The sequence below is a fragment of the Parambassis ranga genome, chromosome 13, assembly GCF_900634625.1.
Source record: "Parambassis ranga chromosome 13, fParRan2.1, whole genome shotgun sequence".
In the NCBI taxonomy this organism is placed as follows: domain Eukaryota; kingdom Metazoa; phylum Chordata; class Actinopteri; family Ambassidae; genus Parambassis; species Parambassis ranga.
The window spans coordinates 12,306,588-12,330,855 of NC_041033.1; the positions used below are offsets into that span (position 1 = coordinate 12,306,588).

Genomic DNA, 24,268 nt, shown 5'->3' on the forward strand with positions numbered 1-24,268 from the left:
TCAGGAAATATGTCTGAGTACTCCACTTGCAGTGCTACGGAACGATAGGCTCTCGGATACCGGATTCCTAAAAATGATGCACTGGGTCGACATGGTAATGCATGGCGCAGTTTCTTAAATAAACCTGCTAAAAATATATATTTATGAAATATTATAATTGACACATGGTTAAGATACTGTTTTATGTTATTGTTTGTACGTTTGTCTGCTCTAAATATGTTCTCTTTTATTTTAAACAGAAAATGGGCCGGTGTTCCAGTTTATCTGGTGATTATGATGTCGAACTGCAGCCAACCTTTAAAATTAAAGCAACAGTGCTACAGACAACGAAACGGGTATTGTGAAGAACACACAAGGGCAACCGCATTGCTGTTGCACATATCTCTAATAAATATCAATGTTTTAGACATTTTAGAAAAGCAAGAAGCATGCATGGTAGGCCAAATGAATCCAGGGCAATAAAAAAGGGCAAAGGTCATAGCAAGTCCAGATTCCACAACTCATTCCTCTAGGAACTGATGGCGATTAAGTCCTAGAACCAGGAATATCCCATGGGGGTTTATATTCTTCAGAAGAATGGATTGAGAGATTGGCTTTCTGTGGGACTGATAAGATTCTCCATTTTGCAGGAGAATAACTCTCTCAAAACTGCACTGTAGCAGACAGGGAGAGGTTAGAGAGAGTTGTAAAGACAACACAGAAGATCATCGGCTGCCCTCTCCCCTCCCTGATGGACATTTACACCTCCCGCTGCCTCAGCAGAGCCAAAAACATTATCAAGGACTGCTCCCACCCTTGCTCTGATCTGTTTGCCCTGCTACCCTCTGGGAGGCGCTACAGGTGCATCAGGACAAAGACAAGCAGATTCAAAAACAGCTTCTTTCCAAAAGTTGTAACCACCCTGAACTCCCACATACACTGATGTGCAATAACATATCCAGATGGAGAATACACAACATGTGACCTGGGTCATTCTACCAAACAGGTGCCATTTGAGTCCTCAACATTTGATGCAATGTAAAAGTTATAAAAATATATCAATCTGCATGTTCTACAGTTTATATTTGTTAATTAAAGTCTCCTTAATCACACAATATATGAATTAATGCTATTTCAAAACAATAAGATATCATTTTTAATCATTTTTTAATTTATAGTGGCATTTTTGCCATGTCCGCAATGGCCAACATAGACTTTGCATCCAACATTTCAACAAAAACAACAAAAATTTAAATCAAACATTTGTCATTTTCAGAATTAAATAGATCTCCCTGATACTATAAATGATATAAATTCTTAATAAAAGCATTAATTTTATAAAAAATGTTAGGATTTTTGTGCGTCCCTCAGTTTGTCTTACCACCCTGTCACTCATTCCCTGTCTGTCTATAAAAAATGTACTGTTCCTTTAAATGACATTTTAAAAAAAGAGGTGACATCACTTAAGCCTTTGGACCAGCAAAATTCAAAAGCAGGCAAGTTCCCACCTCATTTTTTGTTGATTATTTGTTGCTTTTGTATTTTAGACGGGGTCCGTCGAGCTTAACCTCGACGGACCCCGTCGAGGTTACGTCACGTGGAATTGATAGGGAAAACAGTTTTTTATCACTTTTTTTCCAGTATTAATGAAAAGAAGATCATATTTCAAGTTGAAAAGTACATATGCTAAGTTAGCTAGCTGACCACATGGTGAACTGCAGCCATTTAAGGTTGAAATTTACCACCCTGTCACATACCACCCTGTCACATTTTTTACTGTGACGGGGTGGTATTACATGCAATCTAAACTAGAAAACTAGTTAATTGGAGCCCACAACCTGTAGGTTAATATGCCATGAATAGGAAAGTTCAATAGCATATATTATTAGTGTTTTTAATTTAATATAATCACTTTTCTTAACTTATCTGTTTTGGTCTTCTCTCTCATCCATTCACTCACTAGCTTTTCACAAAGTCACTCAACAACACCAATTCATCAATTCATTTTACTCACTACAGAATAATGATAATAATAAAATATTTGCAGATAGAGATGTCTCCATCATGGCATCAAATTTTTATTCTTGCTATTTTATCAATTACTTTATTTTTTTTTTTTACTGTGTTTTGGAACGAAACATGGAACGAAACAAACCCTACACCAGACGAGGCAAACTAGCAAAGACAGAGGGGAAGACACAGACTATATACAAAGGGACCAGGGAAGACAACGAGGCACAGGTGGCACACATTAGGACAGGGCAGGTAATCACACAAGGAGGGAAAACGCAGGAAGCAAAACTCCAGACAATGCACAGGGGGTCAGGATTATCAAAGTAAAACAGGAAGCACAAGACACAACTAAACAAAACACTAGAACAACAGGAAAATAACAATAACTAAACACAGATTAAACTAAAAACCCAAAACAAGGAAAACTAAACCATAAATAAACACCAGGTCATGACAATTAATAGGTTTTGCAATACATTTTTCAATTTTAAATGGCCTACATTTCTCTGTTTTAATTGTTTAATTTAATTGTAATGGTTATTCGAGTAGACTATTTTAATCAAAATAACATAGATACATGACTTGAATGTTTTTATGATTATTTCCACATTGATACCCATAAGAAATCCACCCCGTCACATGAGTTGCCCCCCCGTCACGTGTGTTACCACTCCGTCACAGTGTAATTGTCTTTAAAAAAATGTGAAAGGAGAGTGAAATGCTCTTTAAATGAATGTGTCATAATGCTCTCACTTCTTGGACTGTTCAAATAAATGCAACGTTCATTTGATAATATATAGTGAAATAGTGTTTTTTGTTTAGAAACTGAAGCTCTGGTCATGTCAAATCCATATTTCTAAAACTCTTAAAATGAATAAATAATAATTAAATAACAAGACTAAACTTATTAGTATCCTAAAAAAGGACAGTTTACTTATAGGAAAGCATTTGATTTAAAACAACTATTTAATGTATTACAAGTCAAATTGTACACAAATTGTCTGTGACGGGGTGGTGCAAGAATGACCCCCAGGTCTGAATTAAAAGGATAATATAAATAAGGATTATATGCCTGAGGTGGGAAAACACATTTTTCTGAAGGTTTAACATGTCTTTTATAAAGAGGATTTCTAAAAAAAACTCTTAGCCTTGATGAAAATTTTACAAATTGCAAAGTGGAAATGGCACCCGTTTCGTAGAATGACCCACCTATATCTATAATTCACAACATATAACGTGCAATATTTTTTCCATACTTGAATACTGTATATAGACCATATTTATAGCCCTATTGATACCTAAGGATTTTTTTTCCGACTCAACGATCACAGTTTTTGAGGCCTTAACATGCCCGAAAAATTTTGAAATTTGCTGACGTTTGAAACGCACGTGGGAAAATGGCTCTATAGCGCCCCCTAATGCGTAGGCCCTCTGGCCAGTTTGACACAGGAACATGAAAATTGGCATACATATGTATCACCCCAAGACGCACAGTTCCAGTTTCCAGTCCTCCCCCTCCAAACCCAACGGGAAGTCCGCCATTTTAAAGTTTGCGGCCATTTTTGGTGATTTCTGACCCTCGTACAAAGCTTTTCACGTCTCGCATACTTCATCCAGTTGAGTTGAAATTCACTGTGTCCACTGTGACACCATAGGGAATAGATGCATACCTACCAGTCAACAAGCAGGTCGCCCCTGTGTTTCCACACAATAGTTGATGTAGTTGGAGAGTGGATGAGGCCTAGCAACAATATTACCACCATCTTCAAAGTATGATTTTTAAATCTCAGCCACAGCAGGGTTAATTACCACCAAGAGCAGGGGACAAACCCCAGCCTGTCCCTCCATGTCAACAGATCAACACAGAATGGTAACCTGTGGAAGTGAAGAAGCCTCTGGGTCTGATAGAAGTTTTTTGCAGGATGAGGTGATACATAGAAATGAGCAAGTAGAGGAGTGGTTAGGGAACACCAGATATGGCCACAAAAGTCTCCTACCCTATATACATATACACAAACCATGTCTAATTTAATCCTAAACCAATCTACAAAAATAATCTAATAACCTCTAAAAATGTTGATGAAGATTCTCAGTCATCCAGGTCATCATACGTAGAGAAGATTGAAGCAAGGCGTCTGGACTTGTAGAGTTTTCTAGAAGACGTTTCGCTGCTCATCCAAGCAGCTTCATCAGTTCTAACTGTTTGGTGGGGAAACATGGTTTATATGTGGTTACAGACCTCAGTGGGTGGGTCTGGGTAAAACTTTAAAAAAACTTACAAACAATAGCACTAAATGTTTCCATACTTACCTGTGATGTTCTGGCTGACTGGGCCAGGTGAGTCTAACGACTGGCTAACGACTATGAAACTGCCGGAGGGGGACTGATTGACAGCCCTTTGTTCTTACTGTGAGTATGTGTAAACTTCCTGGGAATGGATGGAATCACTGCATTGTATGTGGTAGAAAGATGATGTCTGAGGCCACCACCTCTGTTAAGGGAAGGTTTTTCCAGCTTAACATAGATGGCTTCCTTAACTCCTCTTTCATACCACCTTTCCTCCCTGTCTAAAATGTGAACGTTGTTGTCCTCAAAGGAGTGTCCTTTGTCTTTGAGGTGGAGGTGAACAGCTGAGTCTTGTCCTGAAGAGGTGGCTCTCCTGTGCTGAGCCATTCTTCTGTGGAGTGGTTGTTTAGTTTCTCCAATGTACAGATCAGAGCATTCCTCACTGCACTGGACTGCATATATCACATTGCTGTGTTTCTCCCTGGGAATCTTATCCTTCGGGTGAACCAGTCTCTGTCTCAGTGTTGTCATAGGTTTGAAATGGACCGGGATGTCATGGTTGTTGAAGATCCTGCGGAGTTTCTCTGATACTCCTGACACATATGGAATGGAGATGTTCTTTCTCCGCCTGGTGTTGTCCTTCTTCTTGTTGTTGGGGGGTCTTGTTTTTGTGGCTTTGATGAGTGCCCACTTCGGGTAGCCACATGTTTGCAGGGCCTTCCTGATGTGGTTGGCTCAGACAACTGAGCCAGCCGGAAAAAGACCTGTTGGCCAAAGGACTCAACTTTGCCATCTCGCCAGAGCAGATTCCAGTGGTGGACCTCATCACAGCCACAGAGTCAGCCATCAAGAACAACAACCTGACAGACACAGAAGCTGAGCAACTCCGCTTGAAGGTCACAGCCACACTCTCCACTGCTAAAGCACCGCCATCCAACCTCTCCAGTGATGAAAGGAAGGCCCTGATTGCACTACAAAAGGACCGGGACATCACCATCTTATCAGCAGACAAAGGAAGATGCACAGTGGTGCTCAACACACAGGACTACCACGCCAAAGTGACAGAACTCCTCAGTGACACAGCCACATATGAGACACTGAAGAGGGACCCCACCGGAAACTACAAGAAGAAACTAGTCAGCTACCTACAAAAACTGGAGAAGGACCAAATCATCAACCGCAAGCTCTATTTTCGACTGTATCCGGGGGAAGCCACTCCACGCCTGTATGGACTCCCCAAGATACACAAGGAAGGAGTCCCCCTCAGACCCATCGTCAGCAGCACAAACTCAGTCACATACAACGTGGCTAAGCACTTGGCTGAACTCCTGACACCACTGGTAGGTGACACACCACATCACATTCACAACTCGCAGGACTTTGTGAACAAGGTGGAGAAGATCCAAATGGACCCAGATGACACCATGGTCTCATTTGATGTCACCTCCTTGTTCACCTGCATCCCTACATCAGAAGCCACAGAGATGGTAAGGACTTGCTTCACACAAGACAGCACACTCAAGGAGAGAACCAACCTAACGCCAGACCACATCTGTGACCTGCTGGACCTCTGCCTGACCACCACTTATTTCCAGTACAATGGGAACTTTTACAGACAGAAGCACGGCTGTGCGATGGGATCACCTGTGTCTCCTATTGTGGCCAACCTCTACATGGAAGAAGTGGAGAGAAGAGCCCTGAGTTCCTATCCTGGAACCACCCCCACCCACTGGTTTAGATATGTGGATGACACCTGGGTCAAAATCAAGACTAACGAACTGGAACGGTTCACAGAACACATCAACGCAGTGGATAATAACATCAAGTTCACTCGCGAGGGCACCAAGGACAACAATCTGGCCTTCTTGGACTGCACAGTACATATTGAGGAGGACAGGAGCCTCAATGTGGAAGTGTACAGGAAACCCACACACACGGACCAGTACCTGTTGTTTGATTCACACCACCCACTGGAACACAAACTGGGAGTCATCAGGACCCTGCAGCACAGAGCACAAACTGTACCCACCAGCTCAGAGGGGAAGAAGAAGGAGCAACACCACATCAGGAAGGCCCTGCAAACATGTGGCTACCCGAAGTGGGCACTCATCAAAGCCACAAAAACAAGACCCCCCAACAACAAGAAGAAGGACAACACCAGGCGGAGAAAGAACATCTCCATTCCATATGTGTCAGGAGTATCAGAGAAACTCTGCAGGATCTTCAACAACCATGACATCCCGGTCCATTTCAAACCTATGACAACACTGAGACAGAGACTGGTTCACCCGAAGGATAAGATTCCCAGGGAGAAACACAGCAATGTGATATATGCAGTCCAGTGCAGTGAGGAATGCTCTGATCTGTACATTGGAGAAACTAAACAACCACTCCACAGAAGAATGGCTCAGCACAGGAGAGCCACCTCTTCAGGACAAGACTCAGCTGTTCACCTCCACCTCAAAGACAAAGGACACTCCTTTGAGGACAACAACGTTCACATTTTAGACAGGGAGGAAAGGTGGTATGAAAGAGGAGTTAAGGAAGCCATCTATGTTAAGCTGGAAAAACCTTCCCTTAACAGAGGTGGTGGCCTCAGACATCATCTTTCTACCACATACAATGCAGTGATTCCATCCATTCCCAGGAAGTTTACACATACTCACAGTAAGAACAAAGGGCTGTCAATCAGTCCCCCTCCGGCAGTTTCATAGTCGTTAGCCAGTCGTTAGACTCACCTGGCCCAGTCAGCCAGAACATCACAGGTAAGTATGGAAACATTTAGTGCTATTGTTTGTAAGTTTTTTTAAAGTTTTACCCAGACCCACCCACTGAGGTCTGTAACCACATATAAACCATGTTTCCCCACCAAACAGTTAGAACTGATGAAGCTGCTTGGATGAGCAGCGAAACGTCTTCTAGAAAACTCTACAAGTCCAGACGCCTTGCTTCAATCTTCTCAACCTCTAAAAATGTCATGTGTTTACTTTTATCCCAACTTAAACAAAAACATAAACAGAAAAACATATTAAAGGGTTCACCACTGTGTGTTGCAACAAGCTGCGTGACAGCTCACTTTTAGACGATCCCTTCACGCTACAGTGACATATTGCTAACTGTCTCTGTTTTGTGGTGTGTTTTGTATTTCTTAGTGTATGTTTATGGTCATTTTACATCTTTTTGCTGTCATTTGTGGTACATTACTCAGTCTAAGTAACCTATTCTGAATACTTGGAATACACATTGAATTGCATTTGAAGTGATTGAATGCAGCGACTCAGCCACTCAATCTATATTTAAAGATTTTACAAAAGTAAAAATCTAACTGAACAAGATGAATTCTTCAGAAAATGTCACAAATTTCTAGTTTAGTCATTTTGTCTTAAAACATCATCACACCAATAACCCTGTCACAACACTTTAACCTATGCAGAAGGGCTGTGTTCAGAGTGTCAACTGTAACCATGCTAACCACTTTGTACTGCACTTGTCTTTAGCAAATTATCTTCACCTGCAAACCCATTTTAATTTTTTTTCTAATTTTAGTTTCACTGTTTTGTTTGTTTTAATCAGAAAAAAAACAAACTCTGCTGTTACTATGGTGACAGCAGAGACCTCAAAAATCCCCTGCCATTTGAAGATGGAGCTGAAAGTAGCATCAGTCTGGTACCATGGTAACAGCAGAGGAGACCTCAAAAGTCCCCGGCCATTTGAAGACGGGGCTGAATTTCCAAATTCTGTATGCAAGTTTTGAAGACCAAGATGTTGGAAGTATTTTAAGCTTCGAATGGTTTCTCTATCTTGTAATTTGTAGGAGGAGTAGCATTTTGCAGAAGACATGGAAAATGTTTAATGTCTTTAATATTATAATATTTGCAATTATTATTGACGGTTTCCACCAATGTCCTGAATGAGCTGAATCTTTTGATGTTTGAATGGTTTGAATCGGCCCAAGCATTCTGAAGATATGCTGAGCCAACCGAAGACATGGAAAATGTTTAATATCTTTAATATTATCATATTTGCAACCAGGAATGTCCTGAATAAGCTGAATCTTTTGATGTTTGAATGGTTTGAATCGGCCCATGCATTCTGAAGATATGCTGAGCCAAAAAACGTACAGAATAATAATAATAATAATTATAATATTTGCAATTATTATTGACGGTTTCCACTAATGTCCTGAATGAGCTGAATCTTTTGATGTTTGAATGGTTTGAGGTTCTGAGGATATGCTGAGCCAAAAAACGTACAGAATAATAATAATAATAACTAGACCACCAGGACCGATACAGCTGGGGCAAACCGAAGATTAGCGTTAATTGTAGAGGAGACGGGCGAAAGACAAAAAGGAAGAAAGACAGATAGAAGATACTGAAGTATCTGAAGTACTGAAGAGGCGTCGCGGGCTACTGACGTCATCAGCTCTGTGACCGCGAGGCTTCAGACCCAGCACCCTAATGCCTTCATAGCGATTTCTGGCGATTTTAACCATGTTAATCTGAAATCAACTCTGCCCACTTTCAAGCAGTTTGTGGACTGTAAAACAAGAGAAAATAAAACTCTAGATTTACTGTATGCTAATGTTAAAGAGGCATACAGCTCCATAGCTCTCCCTCCCTTGGGCAGATCAGACCATAGCCTAGTCCATCTCAAACCCCAGTATATACCAGCAGTACAGCGGCAGCCGGTGACCACAAAAACTGTACGGAGGTGGACACCGGAAGCCCTGGAGACCCTGCAGGGATGTTTTGAGGTGACTGACTGGGATGTGTTCTGTGACACCCACGGTGAGGATGTAGACACACTCACAGACTGTATCACAGAATATGTTAATTTTTGCACAGATTCTCTAATCCCCACCAGGTCAATACGCTGCTTTCCAAACAATAAACCATGGGTGACAAAGGACATCAAGGCATCACTCAACAGAAAGAAGACAGCCTTCTTGAGTGGAGACAGAGAGGAGATGAGGAGGGCCCAGGCAGAGGTGAGGGAGAAGATTGGAGAGGGCAAGGAGAGCTACAGGAGGAAGCTGGAGAGCCAACTTGCCCGGAACAACTTGAGGGAGGTATGGAGTGGCATGCGAACCATCACCGGCCACAATAGGATCTCTGACCAGCTGATGGATGGAGATCTGCAGGAGGCCAACCAGCTGAACCTGTTTTTCAACAGGTTTGATAGTCCACTCCCTGACCACCCTCCCCCTCCCTGTGATGCACCATTAACACCTGTCTATAACAACAATGTACCTCCTCCTCCTCCCCCTCCCCCTAACCATACTAACCAGTTTCACCTCCCCATCAATAACATCACCCTGCCCCCCTTACCCCACCTCCCCCATCAGATCTCTCTCTCTGCTCTTCTGTGTCCACAGTTACCATCACCACAGAGGATGTGAGGAGGGAGTTCAGTCGCCTACGACCGGGAAAAGCTGCAGGACCGGGCGGACTCAACCCCAGAGTACTCAGGGACTGCGCCACACAGCTGTGTGGGGTCTTCCAGCACATCTTCTCCCTGAGTCTGAGCCTGATGACTGTCCCTGCCCTGTGGAAGACAACATGCCTTGTTCCTGTGCCCAAGACCAAACATCCAAGCACACACAGCGACTACAGACCAGTTGCTCTGACTTCACATGTGATGAAGTCTCTGGAGAGGCTGGTCCTGAAACACCTGCGTGCTGTTGTGGAACCATCGCTGGACCCCCTGCAGTTTGCTTACCAGCCCCGTATTGGAGTGGAGGACGCCATCATCTACCTGCTGCACAGAGCACACACCTACTTGGAGGAGGCAGGTAACACTGTTAGAATCATGTTCTTTGATTTTTCCAGTGCGTTTAACACCGTGCAGCCTGCCCTTTTGAATAGGAAGCTCCTGGACATGCAGGTAGAGACCCCACTGGTCACCTGGATCACTAACTATCTTACAGGTCGACCACAATTTGTGAGGCTGAGGAACACCGTCTCGTGAGCAGCACGGGGGCACCCCAGGGCACGGTACTGTCTCCATTCCTGTTCACACTCTATACATCGGACTTCAGACACTGCTCACAGTCCTGCCACCTGCAGAAGTTCTCGGATGACTCTGCCATTGTGGGCTGTACCAGCAGAGGTCAGGAGGCGGAGTATATGAGTGTGGTGGACAGCTTTGTGGAGTGGTGCGGACAGAACCACCTGCAGCTGAATGTCACAAAGACAAGAGAGCTGGTGGTGGACTTCAGGAAGCACCAGACACTCCCAAACCCGGTCAGCATCAAGGGTACCAACGTGGACATTGTGGACAGCTACAAATACCTGGGTGTCCACATTGACCACAAACTGGACTGGTCCACAAACGCAGAGGCAATATACAGGAAGGGACAGAGTCGCCTGTATCTACTGAGGAGATTCAGGTCCTTTAACGTCTGCCAGACCATGCTGCAGATGTTTTACCACTCGGTGGTCTCCAGCGTCATCTTCTACGCTGTAGTGTGCTGGGGCAGCAGGATGAAGACGACCGACACCAACAGACTCAACAAGCTCATTAGGAAGGCTGGCTCGGTGCTGGGAGTGGAGCTGGAGTCTGTGGTGGAGGTGACAGAGAGGAGGATACTGAGGAAACTCCTCAGTATTCGTAACAACACGTCTCACCCCCTGCACGACACACTGATGTCCTACAGGAGCACATTCAGCGGTAGACTGAGACTACCGAGGAGCAGCACAGAACGCCACAGGAGGTCCTTCCTGCCAGTGGCCATCAGACTGTATAACTCCTCCCCTTTCTGTAGGGAGAAGCGCTAGATAATCATGTCAGGCATCACTGTCATTCCCTCCACTAGTCTATGTTTAGTCTAGTCTATGCATTTCTTCATCTCAGTATGTGTTTTAAGCGGTAGTGCTTGTATAGTTGAGCCCTCTTTTCAGAAGAAAACAAGCAGTACTTACACTTCCAATGCATTGCGAGCTTTCTGACAATGGTTAAAACCTAAAAAAGAGAAAAGAGCAATAATCAATTAACTTGAAATGTAGAGTTAATTTTTTTACTACCTAGAGGTGGTTCAAGAACAAAACATTTACCTCATTTTTTACACATCAGTTAATAGGCATTTATCACAATAAAAATACAAATAATATAAAACTCATATACCAGCCAAAATTATAGAGTAATGTCCCAGGAAGCACAATATTTGTATTACTGCAAACATAATACATGTAACATGTGTTAATACAATGTAACGGTGCTTGCAAAGTTTTTGTTTTAAACTTAAGCTACAAAATATTCTCTAAATATCCTACTTAACATACAATATCCTGCACTATCAATGGTACATAGCAGTTGCTCTAGCAACTACCATATTAATGTACACACACTATGTTTGCTTAGATTCTATCCTTAAAATTCTAATGAATATGGAGTTTTACTATGTGAAGAGCTAATGTTGCTAGCGCTAGCTTAAACATGCTCATCTTTGCATCAAGGCGCGTAAGCTAGCTAACGCTACTAAGCTAGCGCTAGTGACGTTACCGCTAGCGACGTTACCGGGGCGATGTTACCGCTAGCGTCGCTAGCTAAAGTGTCCTTTGATGATGTCATAACGTGTCCTTTGAAGTCAATATGTATATATATGCACCTCAGGTATAGACTCACTCATACTTCTGAGCGACACATAGCGAGACAGAGATCCATCAACAATCTTCAGGACTTTTATTCAGAAGAAGATGCAGAAAGAGAAGTGCGAGATGAAAGAGCGCAAAGAACTGGAGAGCCTCCAGGGCAGCCGGGACTCCCAGGGCAGCCAGGACTCCCAGGTCAACGAGCTGGACAGCCTCTTTGAAAGGATCAACGCAGACATCTGGTACTACCATGACCATGAGGACTACCTCAAAAGCTGGTACTACCAGGTCTGCCAAGCTGAGCAGGACAGTCCAAACTCCCAGGACAGCCGGGACTCCCAGGGCAGCCGGGACTACCAGGGCAGCTGGGACTCCCAGGTCAACAAGCTGGACAGCCTCTTTGAAAGGATCAACGCAGACATCTGGTACTACCATGACCATGAGGACTACCTGAAAAGCTGGTACTACCAGGTCTGCCAAGATGAGCAGGACAGTCCAAACCTCCAGGGCAGCCAGGACTCCCAGGGCAGCCGGGACTCCCAGGGCAGCAGGGACTACAAGAGCAGCCGGGACTCCCAGGGCAGCCGGGACTCCCAGGGCAATGAGCTGGACAGCCTCTTTGAAAGGATCAACGCAGACATCTGGTACTACCATGACCATGAGGACTACCTGAAAAGCTGGTACTACCAGGTCTGCCAAGACGAGCAGGACAGTCCAAACCTCCAGGGCAGCCAGGACTCCCAGGGCAGCCGGGACTCCCAGGGCAGCCGCCACTACAGCAGGGACTCCCAGGGCAGCCGCCACTACAAGGGCAGCAGGGACTCCCAGGGCAGCCGGGACTACAAGGGGAGTCTAGACCACCAGGACCGATACAGCTGGGGCAAACCGAAGTTTAGCGTTAATTGTAGAGAGGAGACGGGCGAAAGACAAAAAGGAAGAAAGACAGATAGAAGATACTGAAGTAGATGTGTTTTCTCTTTCATTAAGTCTACCTCTCAGCATTATTTGTAAATAGTTAAGCCAATAAAAACATAATCAAACATATACCTGTGCTGCCATGTTTTTATGTATTTACATTAAAGGTCATGTGATTAATGCCTGCTTAAATACTATAACCATATATATATATATAATTATAGTTATAGTATGCTGAATTTCCAAATTCTGTATACAAGTTTTGAAGACCAAGATGTTTGAAGTATTTTAAGCTCTGAATGGTTTCTCTATCTTGAAATCTGTAGGAGGAGTAGCATTTTCCAGAAGGCATGCTTTAAAGGGCTCCCTCATTGACTCCCATTTTCCACTTGAGGGTGGAACATTTTCCACTTGAGGGTGGAAAATGTTTTGCCTTGCAGCAATCAAACTAATTAAATGATTAAAGGAGTCAGAACATCCATCATGTCTTATACTGGTGAATTTCATGAAATTTCAGATTTCATTCTTAAAAGAATAGTTTAGAACTCTACTGGAGACTGACAACAAAAAATACTAAATGTACAGGCAGCTGGATAAATAGACTTTATAGCCTATGCTCTATAGAGAGTATAAGAAGATCTTTAAGGTCATCCATCACCATTGTTGCCTCCAAAATTATTGCAGTACCTGAAGCCTGCAGGTGGAGCGAGTCAAGAGAGTGTAGAACATCTTCAGGAATCACTGTCAGGATCCAGATTGAAGAGTGGGACACGTCACATAGGTCATCATAGACCTAACAACAACAGCAGTATTACAACCACAATTATCACACTTGAAAATCTCCAAGAAGCAAGGAGTATATTTCTAACAGATGCAGCAATCAATATTCAATATATTACAACTAATGAAAGTACATTCTGCATTAAAAGAACACTCTTGGTACATAAAAGATGGAAAGGGTTTTAAATTACCTGACTCTGTAAAGAGTGCTGGCCACCTTTCTATTGTGGCTTTCACTGGAGTTTCCAGGGTTCACCAACTCATGTCTTCTCATAGCATACGTGGAGTCCATCTCCTGGGGTTGAAAACAGCATTGGGTGGCATTTCTTCATCTCAGTATGTGTTTTAAGCGGTAGTGCTTGTATAGTTGAGCCCTCTTTTCAGAAGAAAACAAGCAGTACTTACACTTCCAATGCATTGCGAGCTTTCTGACAATGGTTAAAACCTAAAAAAGAGAAAAGAGCAATAATCAATTAACTTGAAATGTAGAGTTAATTTTTTTACTTAGTACCTAGAGGTGGTTCAAGAACAAAACATTTACCTCATTTTTTACACATCAGTTAATAGGCATTTATCACAATAAAAATACAAATAATATAAAACTCATATACCAGCCAAAATTATAGAGTAATGTCCCAGGAAGCACAATATTTGTATTACTGCAAACATAATACATTAACTGTAACATTAGGTGTAATTTGAGTCATACTGCAACGGTGCTTGCAAAGTTTTTGTTTTAAACTTAAGCTACAAAATATTTCTCTAAATATCCTACTTAACATACAATATCCTGCACTATCAATGGTACATAGCAGTTGCTCTAGCAACTACCATATTAATGTACACACACTATGTTTGCTTAGATTCTATCCTTAAAATTCTAATGAATATGGAGTTTTACTATGTGAAGAGCTAATGTTGCTAGCGCTAGCTTAAACATGCTCATCTTTGCATCAAGGCGCGTAAGCTAGCTAACGCTACTAAGCTAGCGCTAGTGACGTTACCGCTAGCGACGTTACCGGGGCGATGTTACCGCTAGCGTCGCTAGCTAAAGTGTCCTTTGATGATGTCATAACGTGTCCTTTGAAGTCAATATGTATATATATGCACCTCAGGTATAGACTCACTCATACTTCTGAGCGACACATAGCGAGACAGAGATCCATCAACAATCTTCAGGACTTTTATTCAGAAGAAGATGCAGAAAGAGAAATGCGAGATGAAAGAGCGCAAAGAACTGGAGAGCCTCCAGGGCAGCCGGGACTCCCAGGGCAGCCAGGACTCCCAGGTCATCGAGCTGGACAGCCTCTTTGAAAGGATCAACGCAGACATCTGGTACTACCATGACCATGAGGACTACCTCAAAAGCTGGTACTACCAGGTCTGCCAAGATGAGCAGGACAGTCCAAACCTCCAGGGCAGCCAGGACTCCCAGGGCAGCCGGGACTCCCAGGGCAGCAGGGACTACAAGAGCAGCCGGGACTCCCAGGGCAGCCGGGACTCCCAGGGCAATGAGCTGGACAGCCTCTTTGAAAGGATCAACGCAGACATCTGGTACTACCATGACCATGAGGACTACCTGAAAAGCTGGTACTACCAGGTCTGCCAAGATGAGCAGGACAGTCCAAACCTCCAGGGCAGCCAGGACTCCCAGGGCAGCCAGGACTCCCAGGGCAGCAGGGACTACAAGAGCAGCCGGGACTCCCAGGGCAGCCGGGACTCCCAGGGCAATGAGCTGGACAGCCTCTTTGAAAGGATCAACGCAGACATCTGGTACTACCATGACCATGAGGACTACCTGAAAAGCTGGTACTACCAGGTCTGCCAAGACGAGCAGGACAGTCCAAACCTCCAGGGCAGCCAGGACTCCCAGGGCAGCCGGGACTCCCAGGGCAGCAGGGACTACAAGAGCAGCCGGGACTCCCAGGGCAGCCGGGACTCCCAGGGCAATGAGCTGGACAGCCTCTTTGAAAGGATCAACGCAGACATCTGGTACTACCATGACCATGAGGACTACCTGAAAAGCTGGTACTACCAGGTCTGCCAAGACGAGCAGGACAGTCCAAACCTCCAGGGCAGCCAGGACTCCCAGGGCAGCCGGGACTCCCAGGGCAGCCGCCACTACAGCAGGGACTCCCAGGGCAGCCGCCACTACAAGGGCAGCAGGGACTCCCAGGGCAGCCGGGACTACAAGGGGAGTCTAGACCACCAGGACCGATACAGCTGGGGCAAACCGAAGTTTAGCGTTAATTGTAGAGAGGAGACGGGCGAAAGACAAAAAGGAAGAAAGACAGATAGAAGATACTGAAGTAGATGTGTTTTCTCTTTCATTAAGTCTACCTCTCAGCATTATTTGTAAATAGTTAAGCCAATAAAAACATAATCAAACATATACCTGTGCTGCCATGTTTTTATGTATTTACATTAAAGGTCATGTGATTAATGCCTGTTTAAATACTATAACCATATATATATACATATATAATTATAGTTATAGTATGCTGAATTTCCAAATTCTGTATACAAGTTTTGAAGACCAAGATGTTTGAAGTATTTTAAGCTCTGAATGGTTTCTCTATCTTGAAATTTGTAGGAGGAGTAGCATTTTCCAGAAGGCATGCTTTAAAGGGCTCCCTCATTGACTCCTATTTTCCACTTGAGGGTGGAACATTTTCCACTTGAGGGTGGAAAATGTTTTGCCTTGCAGCAATCAAACTAATTAAATGATTAAAGGAGTCAGAACATCCATCATGTCTTATACTGGTGAATTTCATGAAATTTCAGATTTCATTCTTAAAAGAATAGTTTAGAACTCTACTGGAGACTGACAACAAAAAATACTAAATGTACAGGCAGCTGGATAAATAGACTTTATAGCCTATACTCTATAGAGAGTATAAGAAGATCTTTAAGGTCATCCATCACCATTGTTGCCTCCAAAATTATTGCAGTACCTGAAGCCTGCAGGTGGAGCGAGTCAAGAGAGTGTAGAACATCTTCAGGAATCACTGTCAGGATCCAGATTGAAGAGTGGGACACGTCACATAGGTTATCATAGTCCTAACAACAACAGCAGCATTACAACCACAATTATCACACTTGAAAATCTCCAAGAAGCAAGGAGTATATTTCTAACAGATGCAGCAATCAATATTCAATATATTACAACTAATGAAAGTACATTCTGCATTAAAAGAACACTCTTGGTACATAAAAGATGGAAAGGGTTTTAAATTACCTGACTCTGTAAAGAGTGCTGGCCACCTTTCTATTGTGGCTTTCACTGGAGTTTCCAGGGTTCACCAACTCATGTCTTCTCATAGGATACGTGGAGTCCATCTCCTGGGGTTGAAAACAGCATTGGGTGGCATTTCTTCATCTCAGTATGTGTTTTAAGCGGTAGTGCTTGTATAGTTGAGCCCTCTTTTCAGAAGAAAACAAGCAGTACTTACACTTCCAATGCATTGCGAGCTTTCTGACAATGGTTAAAACCTAAAAAAGAGAAAAGAGCAATAATCAATTAACTTGAAATGTAGAGTTAATTTTTTTACTACCTAGAGGTGGTTCAAGAACAAAACATTTACCTCATTTTTTACACATCAGTTAATAGGCATTTATCACAATAAAAATACAAATAATATAAAACTCATATACCAGCCAAAATTATAGAGTAATGTCCCAGGAAGCACAATATTTGTATTACTGCAAACATAATACATTAACTGTAACATTAGGTGTAATTTGAGTCATACTGTAACAGTGCTTGCAAAGTTTTTGTTTTAAACTTAAGCTACAAAATATTTCTCTAAATATCCTACTTAACATACAATATCCTGCACTATCAATGGTACATAGCAGTTGCTCTAGCAACTACCATATTAATGTACACACACTATGTTTGCTTAGATTCTATCCTTAAAATTCTAATGAATATGGAGTTTTACTATGTGAAGAGCTAATGTTGCTAGCGCTAGCTTAAACATGCTCATCTTTGCATCAAGGCGCGTAAGCTAGCTAACGCTACTAAGCTAGCGCTAGTGACGTTACCGCTAGCGACGTTACCGGGGCGATGTTACCGCTAGCGTCGCTAGCTAAAGTGTCCTTTGATGATGTCATAACGTGTCCTTTGAAGTCAATATGTATATATATGCACCTCAGGTATAGACTCACTCATACTTCTGAGCGACACATAGCGAGACAGAGATCCATCAACAATCTTCAGGACTTTTATTCAGAAGAAGATGCAGAAAGAGAAGTGCGAGATGAAAGAGCGCAAAGAACTGGAGAGCCTCCAGGGCAGCCGGGACTCCCAGGGCAGCCAGGACTCCCAGGTCAATGAGCTGGACAGCCTCTTTGAAAGGATCAACGCAGACATCTGGTACTACCATGACCATGAGGACTACCTCAAAAGCTGGTACTACCAGGTCTGCCAAGACGAGCAGGACAGTCCAAACCTCCAGGGCAGCCAGGACTCCCAGGGCAGCCGGGACTCCCAGGGCAGCCGCCACTACAGCAGGGACTCCCAGGGCAGCCGCCACTACAAGGGCAGCAGGGACTCCCAGGGCAGCCGGGACTACAAGGGGAGTCTAGACCACCAGGACCGATACAGCTGGGGCAAACCGAAGTTTAGCGTTAATTGTAGAGAGGAGACGAGATGTTTGATGTTTGAATGGTTTGAATCGGCCCATGCATTCTGAAGATATGCTGAGCCAAAAAACGTACATAATAATAATAATAATAACAAGTAGCATCAGTCTGTCACCATGGTAACAAAAGAAGAGACCTCAAAAGTCCCCGGTCATTTGAATATTTGCAATTATTATTGACGGTTTGTCCTGAATGAGCTGAATCTTTTGATGTTTGAATGGTTTGAATCAGCCCAAGCATTCTGAAGATATGCTGAGCCAACCGAAGACATGGAAAATGTTTAATTTAATATTACAATGTTTGCAGTTATTATTAACGTTTTCCACACATGTCCTGAATGAGCTGAATCTTTTGATATTTGAATGGTTTGAATCGGCCCATGCATTCTGAAGATATGCTTAGCCAAAAAACGTACAGAAAAATAATAATAATTATTGACGGTTTCCACACATGTCCTGAATGAGCTGAATCTTTTGATGTTTGAATGGTTTGAATCGGCCCATGCATTCTGAAGATATGCTGAGCCAAAAAACGTACAGAAAAATAATAATAAAGAAAAGAAGAACAAGAGTTTGGTTGCTGGGCAACCAAACTAATTATAAATAATGTATCAAGTGTGTGTTTGTGAGCATGAGGGGGCGTGGCTTTCTGTATGAACAGGGTGACATCAAAGGTAGTAATGATGCAATTTGTGACATCATAAGATCAAAGGAAAATAAGTTACATATGACCGCTTAGCCAAAGTACACTTTACGATGGAGGATAATGATCAGCTAACAATGACTCTATTTCAAGAATTAATTAGCCCATTCCTGTGGACAGTGGCAGGACTGAAGATCCTTGTTGACAGCATAGTAAAACAGCGCCTAAGGCGTCAGGTGGAGGTTCTGACAGATACCCTGACTGAGCAGAGGCTTGAGTGTAATGACCTCCGGCTTCTGATACAGAAAAATCAGTCAGACACTCTGCTCTTAGTTAAAGATCGCCAAAGAGAAATGCAGGAAAAAAATCAGTTGCTGGAAATCTGTTTGTTTGGGAAAGAAAGGTTCGAATGTGTTGTCAATGAACTCAACATGGTAGAAGTATCAAAGCAGAGGACCAAGCAGCAGCTGAATGCTGTACAGACACAACTGGAGTCTGAAAAAGAGAGGAATAAAGCTCTCGTGAAAGAGGTTCAGGATAAACAAGCCATACTGGATCTGGAGCACACACAACACAAAGTTTTATTGGAGAAGGTGTACCAGTTGAACAGTCAAGTCCACAAACTAACGACTGAACTGAACCTTGCAATATATCATAACCAGGCTTTGTTGAAAAAAGTTCAGAAACAACAAGCTGAACTGCAGTCTGATAGACATACAAACAAAGCTGTGTCTGACCATGTGGCCTGTTTGGCCAGCGAGGGCAACACATGTCAGGACACCCTGACCAAGGAGATGAATGAAAATGACACTCTATGGGACCAGATTGAATACCTGACTGACAAGGTCCACCAACAGAAGACGACAATTGAAGAGTTGACAGAGGAATGCCTGGTCTCTCAAGACTTTATACGTTCAGAAGCAGACAAAACGATCCGCAAATTTAAAAAAAAATTTTTCCATGAGCGCAAAGTGAAGGCCAAGCTGATTAAAAAAGTCAAAGCACTCCAAAGTGAGATCCAGACTTTAAAAAGTCTGCCAGGACCACGAAAAGATGATCAAGGAGCTGAATGAGAGCTGTTTTGACAACCAGGCTCAGAAATAACTGAAACTGGAACAGCAACACAAATAGGATGGAGGCTGCATTTTACATACCGTACATATAAAATACGTGTGTGTGTATATATATATATATATACACACACACGTGTGTGTATATATATATATAGAAGATTATATATATATATATATATATATATATATATATATATATATATATATATATATATATATATATATATATATATATATATATATATATATATATAAAATCTTCTCACATGTCCATTACACACACAAACACACAGAAACTGTGGGGGGTTGTCTGCCAAGCAACCTCCCTAGCTTTTGACAAAAAATAAAAATAAAAACAAAATCACACACTACCTTTACATTAACTTACATACATATATGTCTCTATGTATGTAAATATATTTACCAGAGATAAGTATGTAACTTTACATACATAGATGTAAACATTTGTACTGGACAGACAACGGAGTGCCTTTTCCAAAAGGCCCAGACAGCTTCGTTGTCACACAGAACGCTAGGAAATCTTTCCTGCCTCATGCTGTAAGACTGTACACCACCTCATCTCTGTGCCAGAGATAACACAGACTCACTGCTGTAAGTGATAGATTCTGCACAAGGCTTAGGTTTTCTTACTTTCAAATTGCACACTGTTGTTCTTGTATATCATATCATATCATTTCATATCTTCATACCAAATTGCACAATCCGATTCAGACTTATATTTATACCTGCAATACAAATTGCACATTTTTGCTTCTGTACCGGTTCAACAGTCAAGTATAGAAACTAACGGCTGTGTATGTAAATAGTTGCATACTTAACTCTGGTAAATATATTTGCCAGAAATACATGTAAACATGTAAACATCTATGTATGTAAGTGAATGTGAAGGTAGTAGTGTGCATATGTTTACATGCTCAGATGAGCAGTGACTGACAGGGAGAGTGACAAAGAAAACAGAGAAATTAACCAGAGCTAAAGCAGAAATCAAGAGCAATTTGCTAAAATATATACAAAACACAGGTGAAATGGAGCCCCGGGCTTTTTTCCTTTCTAACTTTTCTTTGATCATTATCCAAAACTTTCAGTGTTAATGGCCTCCTGTCCTGTATGCAACTATTGGCTGGCTTCTAACTTCCTGCTCTGCTTGCACCAGAGAACTATATGCACTGGAAAAATATTGTGAAATGGGATGGCAAAGGATGGCAGTGACTACACCAGAACAGTAACATGAAAACATACATAGCTGAAAACAAACCCAGTTGTTGTCACCATCTTTTTCTCCATAAAAATGGCACAGATCGGTCTTTAGTCACAATCTGACTGTTAAGCACAAGTGACAATAGCAAAGACAACAACTGTTTGAACAGCGGGAAACCATGAGTGAATTACACCCAAAAGGGAGTTAAGTCCAGCTGATAAAGAGTTAGGTCAAGAAGGAGAAGGCAAGGTGCGACACATGGAACAAAAGACACAGAGAAAGATGTCATGTAGAGTCAAAAACATGACACATGCATAATGTGGTCCAATCGTTTCAATGGCGGTGTCTGTTCCATGTGGTTCTCACTAAATCTAAATGCACTCCTACAAAAGGTTTTCCCCAAACACAGACCAGTGTTAATCATTAACACAACACCTGCTACTACAACACAAACACACGTCCTCATTTAGAGATCAGTTCATTGTTTTTATCATGTACGTCTTAACATGGCACACAGGTCATCTTGAACTCTTTATGTTTAAAAAACAATTGTTCAAGCAGTGGGTCAGTTGCAAGCAGCTCTTTGCAAAGCGAAAAAGGCGTGTGTGTGAGTGTGTGTCTACATCACCCTCTGAAGTTGGCGTTAGTCAGTCCGAGGCAAGTGAGGTCACAGGGCGGTGAAACTCCTTGTTTCCGTGGTTTTTCGCCTGTGGGCAGTCACTGGACCAGTGTCCTAATAGGCCACATCGAAAGCATTGATCTGGGCCATATTGATCAGTTCCATGTCCTCTTCCTCCTCTTCCTCCTCTCCCTCTCCGGCGGTAATCTCTGCCCCTCTGTGATGCTGGAAATCCTCCAAGCTGGGCCATGGTGAGGTTGGCGTGTAAAGCTACCTTTTCAGCTTTATCAGACTCCCTTTGTTTTTTCTCATTTACCTTTTGTTCCGCATGCTTAGCGTGTCTGAGGATTTCCTTGATGCGGTTTTGAGCCCATTCACCCACCAGTGTGGCCTGCATGTGAGTGGACACAGGTTTAATCAGGCCCACGGCGAATGCCATCTTCAGCACGTTTTCTCTGCTGCTGCCTTCATGTCACCATCAAATGGCCTGTAGGACAGAACGGACCAGCCTTCACCTGGCAACGTAAGGCGGGCCTGCTCGTCATCCTTTCTCCCCCCTTCTTGTTTCTTAATCAGTAAACATGTCAGTAAGACCACTTTACCATATGTCTGATTAATTTGAGTTTGTTGAATTCCGAGGTGAATGCCGTCATCTGCCAGGCAGCCCTCTCGTCCTTAAATCTGTCAGGGTGAGGCAGGACAAAGCTGGTCGACAACCAGCCTGGAATCCCACTTCTGACAAGGCGGTTACATCTTTTATATCTTAAAATTGTCCTTCAACTCCTTCAACCTCCACCAGGCATGAGACATTGTGGCTGCAAACAATAACCTTCTATGAGTGTCTTCCAGGAGCAGTTCTTATCTATCTGTACACATCTCCAGTCCGATTAACTCAAATAAGGCAAGACAAATAATATGATTCAGTATTTTCCCACCACAATTTACTGTTAACAATAGTGAGTAGTAAATAGAGTAGAGTAAATCTGCAGAAGTGTTTGTTTTCTTTGTGCAGTCGGTATCGTGCACTCGATGATGCTGCTGAAAAGTTTTTCACTTTCGGTGCATGTTCCTGTGAAGTCGTCCTGAAGTGTTTCAGGGCTTCTCTGTGAAAAAAGGTTTGTGTTTGTTGTGTCTTCACTGGTGGTGACGAGGCACAGCAACTGTTTCTAAAGCAAAGTGCACACAGTGAGTGGCAAGCAGGAGCAAACTCTGCCTGAGCCGAATCATATTTTAGGCCCCCTTTTTGGAGTTACTGTGAAAAGTTTCTTCTTCTGATCTTGTTCCCTCTCAGTCACCTGGATGGATCTGTTAACAGGTGCTCTCACCTCACAAGTCTTCCGTTGCTGCACTCTCGCCTGGGGAGATTCCTCGGGGCTCCATTTCCATCTCTGCTAACACAAATAGGGAAACGCGACCCACTGCAGGAAAAACTAGAGCAGCAGGGGCGATGAACATCAAGCAGAGCAGATCAGCAACTGTTCTGATTATTGATGAGTCGTATTACAGAAAGATGCCTTCTTTTAAATTTGTCATTAATATTTACTTAATAAAAGTACCAATTCAAAACTATCCTGTTGTGTTTGGTCCTAGTAACATCATTTTCAGTATATTTCAGTTTTAGTGCCAACTATTCTACAACTTTTGCTTTTAAATGGAAGAATATTCAACATCTCTTCATTGTCTTTAATATACAATTTTGTAATCTTATTTACAGCTAAACACCGTTTACAATATTTAGCTGATGTCAGCAATTAAAAATTAAAATAAGAGAATGTTATTTTACAGAAACTAAATTATAAGATGGACAATAACCTTAAAACCATTAGAAATGGGTTATATTAACAAGGTACGGCTAGAGACATTTTAACATGGGTATTTAGAAGACTGCTTCGATTTCTGCCCGCAGCTGGAGTTCAGTCTTTTAACTTCTGAACTGGTATGATTCATCAAGGGGACACACTGAGATTTCATTCCAGGTCTTTTGTGAATAATAATAACTACAGTGGACACTGGAGCTCTTTAAACTGTGCAAACGATACAAACTACAAACAATATTGGCACTGCAAGTTGTAGAATAAGTCACCAATAACACAGCACCTTGTTAGAATTAGTTAAGCTAACAGTGGACACAGCATAGACATTATAGAGCAGCAGAGAAGATCTATTTTTAATTTATCAGCGACGCAGGCGATCTATTTAAATCTGTCTATAAACACTGATGAGACAGGTGCTAATGTCAGCATAGCTAACGTTGCTAATGCTAACTCCGCCATACCTTACTTACCGGAAACACAGAGCTTCCTGTACAGTCTGGAGCGCTCTGCTGATGGCAGCAATGAAAATATTTAAATAAAGACACTATTTTTTCCTCATTTGTTTTTATTATTTTCTGTGTAATAAAGTCAGCCCACATGTTTTACTGCACCGAGTACAATCACTGCTCAGCAAATATGAATTAGCAAGTAGCAAATGCTTATATTAATATGTGCCAATTTCCAACAAT

At 42.5% G+C, this 24,268-nt stretch overlaps 2 long non-coding RNA genes across 2 annotated transcripts; one reads left to right on the forward strand and one right to left on the reverse strand.

The window, feature by feature from the left end:
• Window positions 1-60: 60 nt before the first annotated feature.
• Window positions 61-905, forward strand: LOC114445395 (uncharacterized). The gene is made up of 3 exons (XR_003671634.1): window positions 61-94; window positions 240-335; window positions 630-905. It is a non-coding gene; the product is annotated as an uncharacterized LOC114445395 (long non-coding RNA).
• Window positions 906-16,450: 15,545 nt separating this feature from the next.
• LOC114445357 (uncharacterized) lies at window positions 16,451-17,032 on the reverse strand. The gene is made up of 3 exons (XR_003671628.1): window positions 17,018-17,032; window positions 16,804-16,907; window positions 16,451-16,625 (listed from the first exon to the last, which is right to left on the reverse strand). It is a non-coding gene; the product is annotated as an uncharacterized LOC114445357 (long non-coding RNA).
• Between the last annotated feature and the right edge of the window lie 7,236 nt (window positions 17,033-24,268).